Below are 15,808 nucleotides of genomic sequence, written 5' to 3' on the forward strand. Positions count from 1 at the left end.
AGTTTTGTGCAGGGTGAGAGATAGGTGTTTATTTAGGGCTGTAATCATATGGGTGAATTGATCCATTTGATTAATAATTTGCATGGGCTATTGGGTGGTAACTGTAAGCACATGGGCATGGCTGGGGCATTGGGAGTATGCCTTTTGGGACTAAGTCTTTTCCCTGGTGTGTGTTTGTGTGTGTGTGTGTGTGTCTCTCTCTCTCTCTATCTATCTCTTTCTCTCTCTCTCTCTCTCTCTCTCTCTCTCTCTCTCTCTCTCTCTCTCTCTCTCTCTCTCTCTCTCTCTCTCTCTTTCTCTCTTTCCTGGTTGCCATGAGCTAAGATGCTTTCCTGCATCAAAACCTTTCACCTTACCTAAGGTCCAGAGCCATGGAGTCAACCATGGAGTCAACTGACCATGGACTGAACCTCTGAAACCATGAGCCCAAAACAAACTTTTCCTCCTTTAAGTTGTTCTTGTCCAGAATTTTGGTTATAATAATGAAAAATTGGCTAAAACATTTCTAAATATTAGCCCCATAAATCAAAACAAAAACAGCAAAGAAACCAACAAAAATAATGAATAGGTGAGATGACTGATGTGTTAGCTAACTTGGAATCATTTTACAATATATATGTATCACACATTGAATACTTTAAACATACATAATTTTATTTTTCAATTATACTTAAATAATTCTGATAAAATACAAATAAATGTGATATATAAATCTGTGCTAGAAATTATCCACATTGTTTAAACTCTCTATTCCCCTAAGTGGGGTAGAAAATATTCTTATATTGTCAGCTTTCTGTTTTACAGTACCTGAGATAAATCCTCTCACTAAGAGAAAAGCTTTACTTTGGCCCAGATTTCAGGGGTGTCAGTCCATGGTTGCTAGACCTGTCTCTTTGTGCCTATGGTGGCACCGTACATCATGGAAGGAACACTTGGTACAGGAGGCCGGTTTGCTTCATGGCAGCCAGGAAGTGAGGAGAGGTAGAAAGAAAAAGGAATATACTAATATCCCCTTCAGGGGCATACCCCGAAATGCCTAACTTCTTTTCACTGGGTTCCATCTCCTAAGGGTTCTACTACCTCCCAGGGTTTGCCATGGGTTGGGGACCAGGCCTTTAACACATGGCTCTTGAGGAACAATAAGGATCCAAATTAGCAATTCTCTACCTCAATTTCGTGCAAAACTGCTGTAAATAGATGTTATTCCTTATTGACTTGCCTGAGGAAGCCACAAATTTCACATGATCTACATTTCTCAGGTGAGTAGATGGCAAATAGAAAGATAATGGAATATAATTATAAATGGAAGAGGAATGCCCATTTCTGACAATTCCCTTATCTTGAGAGACATTTAACAATCAAACCTAGAGGGCCAAAGCCCTGTGCTAGGCTAAACGTTGAGAAAAAATTAAAACTGTCAAACTTAGACAAAGCTGTAAGAGATGTTGCAGATGATAAAAAGACAGAGTCTTAATATGGTGGATGAGAGAACCAGGGCACAAAGTAAATAGGCCGAGTTGATGGATTGCAGTAAAATTATGGGATTGTATTTAAATGTAAATGCTTATTTTTTAAAAATCAATGTGGCCAATTATAAAGTCATGGAAACACAGCTTGATAGCAAATGATACTTTTTTAGAAGGTTGGTCTGAGGCTTTTTATATGACTATAAATTTAATATGAGCTTGTAGTATGAAGTGGTTGCTAAAAATGAAAAATAAAAACCTTAGGCATGGTAGAAATGTAGTAAAGATCAAAAGAAGTCATAGACACATTGCATTCTGTGATGTTTATGCTGTGTCCAGAGGGATGTGCTGGTGTCTAAGGACCAGTTTTAAGAGAATGCTCAACTGATATATCAGATGGGCTTAAAGGAGGGTGTCCCGTTTTCTTCAAATATTTGAATTGCCAATGGTATTGATCCTAGAATTCTTTTCTTTCAAGTAAAAGCTTCAATAGATAGACTTGATTCTCCTGGGAAGTCATGGGCAGCTGCTGCCAAAGAGATATAATAAAGGGGATTCTTGCATTCAGTAACGATTAAATGGAATAGCTTCCCATTTCTTTTTAAAAGTCAAAGATGCCATGATTATTTTAATAAAATGAAAAGTATGAGAAGGCATGAAGAAAGATATCCTGCATAAATACTGAGGTCACCAAGTTCTGGGCCTCATAAAGCATGTTGTATTTAAACATTAAGGTGCACTTTGGAAATCGTAACCTGTGGTGACAAGTGATACAATGCTATACAGGTGTACTATTAGCTGTTAAAAAAAAAAAAAAAAAGATGGTCAGAAGTAGTTTACATTGATTTTATTTTTATTCAGGCAAAATTAAAGAACACAACACCCACAAAAAAGTATTAGTGAAAGGACTTTGGAAGTTTCCATGAACTAACAGAATTATAGTTTTTTAAACTCTAGTTCACTTAAAATTGAACAGAGTGCCTTTGGCTACATGACTTCGTAATTGCTATGGATTCTTGTAATTTTACAACTAATTTAAGAATTTTCTTTTTCTCCTTTTCCTTTGTTTCAGGTTGGCAGGGCTAAAGGAATCTGTTATGTATAATTTTACAAGGATAGAATACATGTTAAACTTAACAAATAGTTTCTATTATTTCTTTATCTGTTAAGTACATGAAAATTTAGATGGGTGCTATTTAGGACAGGTATGCCTGAAGGCACTCTATATCAAAAGAGACAGAATTGGTTCCACTTTCAGGAGTGTCTCTTATATCTTAGTGGTAGAGCATGTTCAAGGTCCTGGGTTCAATCCCCAGTACTGCCAGAATAAACAAACAAACAAAACAATAACAACAAAAACGTGAACCAACAACCTTGTATCAACTGCGTATAGTGGCACACTCCTTTAATTCCAGTTTCTCAGGATTCTGAGGCAGGAGGATTGCCAGTTCAAGGTCATCCTGGACAATTTAAGAAGACCCTGTCTTCTTAAAAAAAAAAAAAAGTGAAAAAAAAAAGGCGGGGGCATTGGGCAGAAATAAAAAAGCCCTTGCCTACCATGTATAAGGTCTCAGGTTCAATTCCCAGTACTGGAAGAAAATTTGCATAGAGCCATCTTTGTTTAAAAGGACTCATTTTCTGCTGCAATTCCGTATCCACTCCTGCCTAGACACTCATTTGAATATTCACTTTCTGTTCTTTTATAATCTGGAAATATTATCTGAATCTGAGAATACATTTTGTATTCTTAAATTACACAGTACAAATCACACATTGTTCAACTAAAGATTTTTTCTTTCATAACTGAGTTTATAGTCAGTTGTTCTGTGACATTAACACATTGAAGTTATTCTTAGTGTGTTATTTAAGAAAATATTGGAAATATTAGACATCTTTAGGGAAATATTTTTTAAAAGATATTACCAGATGGGTGAACGTTTATCCTTTCCAAGAATATGAAATTTGTGACTCATTTTTATCTTTGGTTTTCCACTGTAAAGAATGGGTGTCAGCTTCCTGTGTAATTTTGATTTGTTTATCCAGCAGTTTTGTTTGTCCGTGCAGTTTTCTGTGTGCCAATTGTGGTCAATATTTGGTTTCCATAAAAGGTATGAGTTTTCTTTGAGGCTATCTTTTCTGGCCACTGCCAAACCCACAACTGATGCACCATTACTTTGACTTTTGTTCTTGATTTAAACTTGGCACAGATCTTCTCTTTGGTGTAAAACATGAAACATACTCCATTTTGACATGGAAGCTGAGGAGGAAACTGTTTGCTTAACATTTTCTAAAGCAATATATAGACAGGATGTTTGTGTTTCTCTTATAGAGACAGAACTACCACCTGAATGTGCCAGTACCCGCAAATTCAGAGTTGGCGCTTCTATTATAAAAAGTCTAGCCAAGAGTTCATTTTTCTTCATTTATAGGTAAAAACAGATAAAGATACTTTAAAATGTCTCAGTTTAATGAAATGCAGAGCAAGCTAGGGCAGACACTTGCCTCAGGTTCAAGGGATTTTCACTACTGCAATCCTGCAGTACTGACTCAGTAATGCATAGGATTTAGATGCATTCTACCTGGGTTTGAATCCTGGCTGGACCACATTTATTCCTAAGTAAAATATTTAGCTTCACCCAACCTTTGTTTTCGCTACGGTGAACTGAGATATTAAAAGTTTTTATTTCTTAGAGTTCTTGTGAGGATTAAGTGACTTAGTATAGTGATCCACACAGGGAACCATCTTCACCACCTCACCAACCTCTCTCAAAATGGAATGCACACCTTACATTCTTCTCTGGTGAGATGATCGGATTATAGGATCTTTGAATGAGTTGAGTTTAGGCCTTCTTCTTTTGCTACCAAACTTCTCTAAGTCATTAAGCCTATGACATAGTCCTGTATTTTGCTTTAGGCAAACCAAATGGAAGGACTTGTGACCCAAAGGCACAAATATGCCTCTAAGATGGGAACCTTTCAAGTGTATTTGGTGAACAAACCAGGTCTTATAAGTTCAGTTCATCCATATTTTGGAAAATTTCCAGACTATCTCCTGTAAGAGTGTTGTGAAGCTAGAAATTGAAAACACATAGAAAGTAAAAATGAATTCCTACCAACCTCTACCTATCAAATCAATCCATTTATCAATGTTTATTGAGTGTCTAGAACCCATGCAGTGGAGAAAACTACTTATCATTCTTAAGAGCACCCTGCCTTAAACATTATAGACACCTCATAAATTTTTTTCCACTGAAGTTTATGTCAAAGCTTTTCACAGTAAATATCCCTTTTAAAGTATTCTCTAGATCACTTCTTTTAAAGTAGATAACCATTCAGAAATGAAGCAGTAGCAGTTGCTGAACTTAGCAGTAGCCAAAAGCAAACTTTATCCCTAAATCTAACGACAGTTTCTTGGATGGAACAAATGTGTTTTTCTTCTCTTTCTCTCTTTTTAAAGACAATCCCTAGGTCTGGATCTACTGCTGATTTTGCAGTTTTTACCAGTTAGGTCATATTGAGAATGATGATAGCATTAAAAATGAAGTGTTGTATTCTCTTTTATGCTTTGCCACAGTTGAGTAGAAAAGGGAGGGAGAAGAGGGGGAGGTCCACCAGTATTGTTATACAACAAACACTGGACTCATCGCTTTTTAAGAAGTGGCACACATTATATTTAAAAAATCCTGTCTAACATGAAATTGTTTTCAGATGAAGATAATTAGTGCTTACTGAAGTAATAATGCATTGAAATATATTCAAAGAAGAACTGAATGAAAGATGTTTTGGCATTTCATTTGTGATTCACTAAGAAAGATTCAAATTTCTTCACCTTTTTCAGGCTACTTCTTTTAATGCCACTAAATGTCACACAATTGACTCTTATTTTGGATCTTGACACATAGGGACACCTGAGTTTGCTTCAGCAACCATGAATAACTCATAATTAGTAATTAAATTTTTCACTAAATTTAGTTTATGAATATTTTTTAATGAGCCTCTCCAGAGAAATTGTAGGCCTCTCTTCATTTCATATCACCATTCCTTTCTTCCAGTTTCATCCATTTAGAGCTCCTATTTCAGTCATTTATTCTCAGGCCCTCTACTCTCTCCAAGCTGATATCAACATACTAGGGAATAGGAATGTCCCAGTCACTTGGAACCAGTTTCAAAGAGATTAATTGAATTACCATTGTCTTAAACTCTGTGGGGAAGGGATAACACTGTATGTGAAAGGTCTTTTAAAGCTATACTCTAAAACAAACTATTGAAATTACCATTTCCGCTCATTGGATCACTACAGTGACCACTGTTGTTCCTAAAAGACGCCTTCATCTAGTCTTTCATTTCCATATTCTCAATTCACAATGCAGATTGTAGCTATTTCTGTACATCCCAGACTTTGAGTTTAATTGAATATCACGTTCTTACCCACTGAAACTTGGACAGCTGCACAAAGCAAGTTTCTTAATCACAATTTCATGTCTCTCGCTGTTACTAAACCTTTAGGCAGGATGGCAACCCCATTGACTAGTATTAGCAAGACTTTGTGAAAATCCTAGGAAAAAGTTAATGTTCCTTTTGGCTGTGCTTCCAATGGCTTGGCTGTTTGTGTGAAACTTTGCCTGAATTTCTCATGAAACCAGTCATTTTAAGAGGTTTTGTTTTCTCCTGCCTTGGGACAGAAGTGTTGCCAGATTCATGTTCTTTATAATACTGTTATTTTGCTCCTGATTTTACACTAAACCCAAAGAGGTAGTAAGATAGTGATTGGTGAAAGAAGAAAATGAACTTAAACAATTATTGGCATGACAGAGAATCTTTTATGAAATGGTTTAAATATAATATTTTGAATAATTTTTATCAAAGTCAGAGAAAGTTTCTTTCCTGAATTAAAAAGAAATAAAAGCCACAGTTTAATTTCCTCTGTTTTCTCAGGTAGTTGTGAAGCTGCTCACAGGTGGGTCCTTTCATAGACCTATGACTTTCATCATCCTCTTATCTCTTCCATTGTTCCTGAAACCTATTATAGTCTTTTCCCCCAGTAGACTATTTCTGAAATTGATGTCGATCTCTTACATCACAATTAATAATTTTCAGCTTTTATTTTCCTAATAATCCTCTTCTAAGATAAAAATGAAATGCATGACTTTAACAGAAGCCACAGGTACTTTGAGCTCTTTGCTTCTTCGTGTCTATCCTATACCAATTATGACCTGGAGATGCAAGGGGCACAAAGCTCTCTGATCACAATTAGTGGGGGTTACAGTCCTCTCTTTGAAAAACTATTGGATAAAACATTAATAGTTAAACTAATGTCAAATTAGAAACCATTTTAGGAACACTTAAAGGTTTTATGCTGTACGAAAGTCCTGGAAAACATTAACAGACTAACTTGTTCTTGGAAAAGAAATGTCAGCTTTTTAATCCTTGCACTGTAATTGAACAGGCACAAATAATGCCTACCTTAGGACTATCATTTTGTTCCCTCTGAAAAGCAAAGATAATAAAAGTATCTCCCTCCTAGAAGCGAGCAAGGACTTTGTAAACTTGCACAAAGACTGCTACCAAGTATTTTTAATGCATTGTCTATTTTCTTATTAATAATATTAAGAACAAGGACTAGTGGAAATGAAATACTCACAAAAATAGGAGTAATAGGAATAAATATACTTTCAAAATTCTGACTCAGATGGATTCTGCAGTTTATAGTGTGCTGATGCAATGGTCAAAAGTTTTGTGTTGTTCTTTTTTTTTTTTTAAATTTCTTCTCTTATCATCCCGGAATATGTATTTTTATTTTTCCACCCAGTATGTTGTCTGACTCATTATTCTGAACATGGGAATCAAGGAGTGCTTGGAAATGTCTAGATTATCTTGGCCATTCTCAGTGATGTCAGTAATCTGTGCTCCTTCAGGGCCTATATAGTTTATGAATCTAGAATGTTATATAAAAAATATCCATAACTATATGGCCACAGTTTATATAAAGATTTCGGGGTTGAAGAAAGTTCTAGTGGCTTGAGGTATCGGCGGGAGCAGCCGAGTGGCAGGAGCAGCCAAGTGGCGGGAGCAGCCATTACAGGAGCCAGAGCTGCCTATTAAACTGGATCAAGGTGACAACCTCGGGCTGGGGAGATAGCTCAGCTGGTGGAGTGCTTGTCTCGCAAGCACGAGGCCCTGAGTTCGATCCCCAGTACCGCAAAAAAAGAAAGAAAAAAGATGACAACCTACCAAAAGCATGGAGACTTCGTGGCAGAGCCTATGGGGGAAGAGCCAGTGGGAATCCTGGCTGGGATTGGTGAAGTCCTGGGCAAGGAGCTGGAGGAAAAGGGGATTTGACAAGGCATATGTTGTCCTTGGTCAGTTTCTGGTGCTAAAGAAAGAGGAAGACCTCTTCCGGGAATGGCTGAAGGACACATGTGGCGCTAACGCCAAGCCAGTCCCGGGACTGCTTCTGGTGCCTTCGAGAATGGTGTGACACCTTCTTGTGATGTTCTCGGGGGGCCCTCAATCCCTAGCCCCATTATCCAGAGTTTGCAGCTGAGTGGGGCTCCTTCTCCTTTTTGTCCTCTACAAAGGAAAAGATTGCTGCTGTTGTACTCCAGGGTCTCTGGGAGTTCTCTCCCCTCACCATTTCAGTCTTTTTGGAATTTTTGCTCTTGCATGCAACTCCTTTTATCTTTCCCCTGCCAGTTCCATGGAAACCGTTAACCAGCTTTTCTGATTAGATTCCTGGCCCCTTCCCTCACCCCCACCTTCACCTCTGGTCTGTTTGATGCCATTTGGCACTTTTTTCTGTCGTAACAGTCACTGTCCTTGTAAAGTTTTTTAGATCAATAAAGTCAGTGGCCTTCATGAAAAAAAAAAAAAAAAGATTTTTGGTTGACCTTCCTTTGAGGATATTTCAGTAATGGTTTGAAAATGATATTCTGCATTACTCTTGTTTTCTTGTTTCAGAGTACACCCCCGAATATAGATGTACTGTGAAAATCTTTTAGATACATACACAATATCTACAGATGCTTGTCATTTATATTTAGTTGGTACCTTTTAACTGGACTATTAAACTGTTCCTGGACATTTAAAAAGTTATATATAGTAGATGTAGCACATCACTGAAAGAATTATTTTTAATTGTCCATCTTGTGACTAACTCCTAAATATACGCTTATCGTCAGATTTGAATTACTACTTCCATAAGATGACTACTTCCCAGTTTTCAATTTATTCAACTTCCACCTTTTAAGTCTGTTAGGTAGATTTTGCTCAGTTGTGCCACAGAAACATTTCCTCAAGTCAAAGATTTATTCCTTGACCATGTTAAATATTGCCTGAGGATCCCCGTAATATCCTCTGTCCTGAGTCTCAAGCTGAGGAACAGCCATGTATCTACAGGGCATGCCAAGGTCATAACAGATGGAAACAGATGCATGTTGGTTCTAGAGCTTCTGCTCAGAGGAGACTTGTCTCTGTCTCTTCCACTCAGTTTCCTTAGCCAAAGTAAGACATAGGGTCAACCCTAAAGGTCACATGATGGGAAAGTGTAAGCCTTCTGCAGCAGTGGGCCTTGTGGGAGTAGCCACACAGACAGCATGCCGCATTCTTTTTTTGAAGTCGGGGTGGGTGTGTACAGGGACAGGGGATTGAACTCAGGCATTCCACCACTGAGCCACATCTCCAGTCCTTTTTTGTATTTTATGTAGAGACAGGGTCTCCCTGAGTTACTTAGCACCTTCCTGTTGCTGAGTCTGGCTTTGAACTGACTATCCTCCTGCCTCAGCCTCCCCAGCCACTGGGATCACAGGTGTAATGCCTGGCCGTACCACATTCTTATTACTGTTTTTATACATGAAATGTATTTTCCTTTCTTGAATTATATAATATCATTTATTCATTCCTTAAACATATTAAGAACAGCTACTCTTACATGTGTTCCAACTTTAATATAAAAGATTATATAATGAAAGGAAGGTTGTTGGCATTTTTAACTCTTACCCTCTTGATATTTCTATACAAATTGAATAGCTTTCATACTGCTCTCTTTGGAACTCTCTTTACTCACCTTCCATGATGCCAAATTCCAGATGACTTGGGCTTTTCAAGTGACAAAGGATTGGAATTCTACCTCTGTCACGTATTAACTATGTGACTCTTAGTCAAGTTATTTACTATCTTTGATCTTTAGTTTCCTCAATGGTAGAAATATCAGAACTTCTGGGATTAAATTGCACAAAATTTGTGAGTCATCTTGTGCAATGCTCATTGTAGAGCCTTGTGAAATTCTAGTCTTGTGCCATGTCCATCGAACCCTTTTTAGGCTTCTCATTCAACTCAGAATTCAAACAGAGGTTCTTTTTGTATCCTGCAAACTCCAAATCCATCTGATTCCATGTTTCTCACATTGCTTAATTGGACCAAAGTGGGCTTCTTGATAATCCAGAACATACAGCAAATATTCCACTCAGGCTTTCCTTTTCCTTCTCTTTCTTAACATGTAGGTGAGGTTTATTTCATCATTTCTTTGTCCCTAAATGTCATCTCACCAGAGTAGCCTGAGACCATTCTATTTAAGATATCAATTTACATATCATTCTCTCTTCTCATCGTTTGCCATAATGTGTCTGAGAAATGTGCTCTACATGACTTACATGCCATCCTTTTGCTTTTCTGCCATCTTTGTTTGAGTGATCAAAGATTGATTATCTATGCTCTGGATATTCAGCACTCTACCAACAAATGTGCAGGACTTAAAATTGCTTGTTGATGAATACAGTCTGATCTTTAAATTATTTCTGGGTTAGACCCAGTTTGTTTCCAAAGGAACCACTGACTTTTTCCCTGTAATGCTTGGTCTTCCCATTACTGCTGCAGTCTGAAGATCTGGCACATGACTTCTGGTTGAAGGTATGCTTCAGGATGCCCTAGGTTTCTGCATACAGGAGATATTCCAAGAGTGATTTGAATATATGTTATTTTTTGTACATACAATTTTACAGGTGCTTCCTTTTTAGAGAATTGTATATTTGAGGGAGCTAGGACCTTTTTGCTTGTGATTTGAATATTTTAGACTTTTGAACATTGTCAATATCAGAATATATCTGCTGTATAATATATTTAGTATTTTACATCTTATTTGGAATCAGTATTAAATCAAGATATGGCAGGAAAAATATAAGGATAGTGGTGTCTTTTAGTCACCAAGCAGCCATGTAGAAAACCTTCCAAAGTAATTTTCATTTGTCAGGATTTTTATTACACACAGGTAGAGATTTTTGTATGCTGAGGAAGTATCTTGGCCTCTGTACCATTGCCCTAAATGGAATAGGAATGAGAAAACAAGTTCTGTAGAACCACAAAGCAGCATGCAAGTTAGCTTTGGAGACAGGGTTTCTTAGCATACATGTGAATTTCAAAGTAAAACATTAACCTGCATTAGCATCTCTAAGCCTCCACTGTTGATTTTGGCTATTGTTTAGTGTCACTTGTACTAGCAGCAGTTGGAGAGTTTGAAAAGGCGTTTGTAGCTGTATTTTTAATAGTACTCTAGCTGTCAGTAAATTGAACTTCCAAGCCATTATTATGAAGAAGTTGTGTTGAAAAATCACTCAATTTTATATGAGATTCCTGGTATAAAGCAAAAGAAATATTATTAGTCATATAAGGTTTATTATATGACTTTTCTGAGTTGGCTTGTAGGGTGGGCATCCAGGATAATGCATACCCTTCATGAGGTGGCAGGGTGGAGGGAGACCATAGCCCTGGGTTATTAGGGAAGTGAAACTGTTACCAAGGTAAACTCTAATTTGGGTAGTTGTGAGTACTAGGGAACAGAAGCATGATAAGTTTTGAGTTACAGGATTTTGCCCAAATGACTGGATTTTTAAGAAATGAAGTTAAATAAGCTTAAAGTCTGACTACTTTAAAAGCAAAAGAAAATCCACCCTACTACTGCTTTCTCTCCAAATGAGTTCTTAAGTTTGCCCTAAGTTTCAGGTCAGCCTTCTTGGCATTGACAGAAAAAAATAGAGACTTCTAGCCAAATAGAGAGAACATTCTCCCCAGTGATCCTGTGGGCTTCAACAAATTGCTAATTAGTCAAATTAATTAGACAAATTGCTAATTATATCTCAGCAAGAGATTTAGTTTTTCCGAAAGAGCGTATCAGTAGGAAGTACAGGTATTCAACAAGTGGCAGGTATTTGCTAGTGTGCCCAGTGTATGGGAAACAAAATGCCATTCCACAGAAAGGAACCTCACCTAAAGTTTGGGGGCTTCTGGGTCCCCATCATTGGATGCACTTCATTAGTAGGAAACTTATCCCAGAAGGGCCCAAGTCTTAGGCATGATAACGAATCAGGGAAATGTGGAGAGAGATAGGACAGTGGTCCAGCTACATATATGTAGGGGGAGGCCCAGAAGAACAACGCCCAATGCACAGAAGTGATAGAAGATAACAACTGGCCATTCTGGACATAACCAGGAAGTGGACTCTTGGTCCATAGAAGAATACTTGCTGGGGTGCAACAAATCTGACCCAGCACTGAACTTAGGCATAGAACTTGCAAGTCAGAGATAACATTGAACCCTGCTGTGATTGGTTACTATTGACATGAAGGATACATGCTTTTGCTAGATTCAGTAAGGAGACAGCATGTTTATAGATCATTTTCTAAGGTAGCATCTAAAGATAATTTGAAGAAGAAAAATGAATTATCATTTAAAACTTAGCAGGGATTATATTAGTACAGTGCCTGCCATGTACACTCCGTCTCCCTCCCTCTCTTCCTTCACTGATCTCTGCAAGGTTGTTGCATTTTAAGATAGGGGAACCTTTAAAAATAATTCCTTTGGAGTTTAAATTCACTTAAAAATCAAACATAAAAAGAAGAAATAGACTGAGAGTATCTTAGATCTGTTATTGTTTATTTTGATGAGAATGCTTATGCTTTTGCTTGTGAAAAGTGGTAGAATTACATGAAGGTGATATGAGAATGGAAAGATTCATGTGAGAGAGGAGTGAAAGAAATAGAATCAACCAAGGGTAAAAACTACAGTGTGTGTTCCCATGATAACTGCAGTAGGTACATTCAGTCATCGTACAAAACTGTGCAGAGTGATCAGCATAATGAGGTAATGGGAGAACAATAATAGTAAGACTTGAAAAAGTCTGTTTCAAGAGAATTCTTTTTCAAAATCGCCAGCTGATGTTAACATTTTAACTTCATTAATCTGTATTGGTTTTATATTCTTACATTAAGAAATCCTAACTGATGTCTTATAAAATCCTAGAGTTACATAGAAAAGTAGTTGAAAACTACTTTGGGAATTTCCCTCATTTGCCAAAGAAGGTGAGATCCAAGACTGTTTGACCTCAGCATCTCCCCTAAGATAAACTGATCTGAACTGCTAGCTACATGGTATAGCTATCATCTCCCAACCTTCTGACATTTCATCAGTGTAGCCTGCGCTCTCTTATGCCAAATGTTCAAAACATGATCATTTCATTCTGAATATGGATGATTATTCCAAATTTGTTTTTAGTCAATCAAACTCCTCTCCCTTAAAATTCCACCCATCTCTTCATGTTCTCTATGCGAAAAGCTGAATTTGTGGCTAATTGATTGTTTTCCACTGCAAGAAAAAGGTAGTAATGCTGTTATTACTCTAAATGCTACATCTCTCCAGAACCTATTTGTATTGAAATATTGCCTCTGCAGTTCCCTAATAACATTTATTTAATGCTCATTACTCATGGCACTGCATCCAGTGGTGCCTTTTGTGAGTACTGGCCTCTGGTGGCTCTCTAGAGATTGATCTTAATGTACAATTATAACCACAAATGGACATTTATTACTCAGAACATGAAAATAAACGTGAGCCATGAGTTTCTTTCTAGTCATGTTAAATTTCTCATTCAGAATTTTACAGCATGAAATAGAATAACACTTCTTCCAATCACATTTTCTCTTGAACCCTATCGGCCCAATCACTACACTTCTAGAATGTGATCTCTTTAAATGCAGACTAGACCCTTGTTCTGTACACACTTTCACCAGTACAGGAGAGATGAGGGATACCTGGGTAGAGAAAGAAGAGTGGTCCCATTCATGGAAGGATTATCTGTCCCTTGATTATGCATCTTAGGACAGTGTGGGAAGCATAATGTCATCAAGTGAATAGGAGGGAAGAGAAGACATTGATCAGGTGCCTATCAGCGTCACAGGAAAATAATCCTGAAAGACCTTCAAGGAGGAGACAGACATGGCCATTGCCACAGATGTCCCTCCCTGTTAGAATGAAACCAGCAAAGAAAAGGGATGGCAATCCTGGAGTCTATGAATAAAGAGCCCATAGCATAAAAGATGCCTGCCATTAACCCTGCTACTTTCCAGTCCTATAGACCAGCAGCACTGTCCTAGTTGGAAAATGGGCAGGTAAGAGCTGATATATGGGCCCACAAGGATGAAACCCTAAGACCAGTGGTCGGCCATTGGTTGAGCAGACCCCTGAACTCACGCTCTGCCTAACTTGAATGAGCATCTCTCAAAAATAAGTTATGTATGCTTTGGTTTTATAGCCTAATCCTGTGAAGTCCTCTGAAAGAAATACTGCACTGATTAGTGGCAGGTATCCTTTGCCACAATGCTCTCCTGAAACTCAGACAAGATCACCAAGTTAGATAGATGTGAGTCATCAAGCTGATCAGAACATCTGGTTGACCACATACTTGGGAGTAAGTACTGGAGAGGGCCCTAAACAGAAGGAACAGGAAGGGGCCTGAAGAGGTTCTGATCTGGGTTTGTTACACCCTATCAGATAGCTCTGTAGATCCTGGCAGGTCTGGGCACCAGAGAGGGATGTTGATAATTTCAAGGAAGATACCACTATTATGTGACATTTTGGAGCAAAGGGCCCAGAACATGGACCTCACTTGCCTAGTTTTAAAGGTGGCTTTTCTCATAACAGATGTTCGTTATGTAAAAACATTTTCTTCTCTGCCCCAAGTCATCTTTTCAAAACGTGTTGTCCTTGATTTCTTTAACTATTCCCACAAGTGGATGAATACCCTCTGAAGTGGAACAACATTTTAGATGCCATTCCTGTATGTGTAGGACCATCTGTGTAGTTACTGTATTCTCTAATTATGTTTTACATTGTATCATCTGCATTGTTTACGTGTTTGTTTGAGTTACAGAATCAGTTCAAATTCAATAAAATCACCCCACTTGTGTCCTGTCAGATGTAAATGTTACCACATAGGCCATCTTAGTCATTTTGGTGCATGTTTTAAAACCCGTGCATAGGACCCTGACCGTTTTCTAATTGGGACCAGTCACTGGTGACTTTGAAAGGGAGATGAAAATGATCTAGGTTTCAGCAATTTTGATTTAGGGATTTTAAGAAAAAATTAATTTTTAAATATTTCAAGATCATTTTAATCAGGTTCCAAACTAGAATCCAATTTCATTTAAGTTGATATTTCATTGATTTGAACAGGATAATAATTGTCTTTATTATGGGCCTTAAAATAGAGACACTTATTAAATTGGTTTCACAATGGTCTGAAACCTTATAAAGTATTTCATTGATGTTTGCATCAGTGCATTTTATTCATCTTTAACACTTGACTCCTTTGGCAGAGGTCTAGGCCCCTGAATTAGCTAAAGAATCTCTCATTCATAAATGGTGTAACTAGCTGCACACATTTCTGAATATTCATGTCAGTGTATTGGAGACATTTGTGACTGCAAATCTGAGTCATTGTTTTGGAAACTTTCCCAGTTCATGTAACATATACCCCATCCAGGAAGGATCTGCACACGCAGCAGCAAGGCAGCCCTCCCCATGCCCTCTCGTAAAATCTCTTAATGGTGTGTTATCAGTTGTGTCATGTTAAAAAACCTGCTTAAAAGGTTTCATGAACATAAAACATGATGAAAGTTATTAAATTTTACAAATGGCATTTGGAAAGTAGAAATTCCCTGAAATCCTAATCTTTTCAATTTCCTTCTCTGTTAAAAATCTTGTTGGAAGAGCCTGGTGTTTTCATACTCTGGACGGAAGGCGACTTCTGACTCAAGTCTTGCTGCCAGACCCGAATTCCTTCTCTCCCAAGGTTCTCTGACCTCTTTGAGCCCTTCAGCCCCAAATCCCTTTTTGTTGCTCAGCCCCGGATCCCTTTTCCAGCCACCTCTGCCTCAGCTCTGTGCTCTGTTGACTCTAAATACCAATGTCAACAGTTACCACATAACTCAAAATTTGTTCTTTGATTGCTCATTGTGGAAGGATATGCTGAACTCTGGGTACCATACCAGTCATGTAAGCTTATGAAGATGAAGAAT

At 37.8% G+C, this 15,808-nt stretch overlaps 1 pseudogene across 1 annotated transcript; it reads left to right on the forward strand.

Moving 5' to 3' along the window:
• Nucleotides 1-271: 271 nt before the first annotated feature.
• Nucleotides 272-7,957, forward strand: LOC306662745 (barrier-to-autointegration factor-like; annotated as a pseudogene). The gene has a single exon. The product of its transcript is annotated as a barrier-to-autointegration factor-like (transcript).
• Nucleotides 7,958-15,808: the final 7,851 nt, after the last annotated feature.

Source organism: Sciurus vulgaris, assembly GCF_902686455.1.
Source record: "Sciurus vulgaris genome assembly, chromosome: 5".
In the NCBI taxonomy this organism is placed as follows: Eukaryota; Metazoa; Chordata; class Mammalia; order Rodentia; family Sciuridae; genus Sciurus; species Sciurus vulgaris.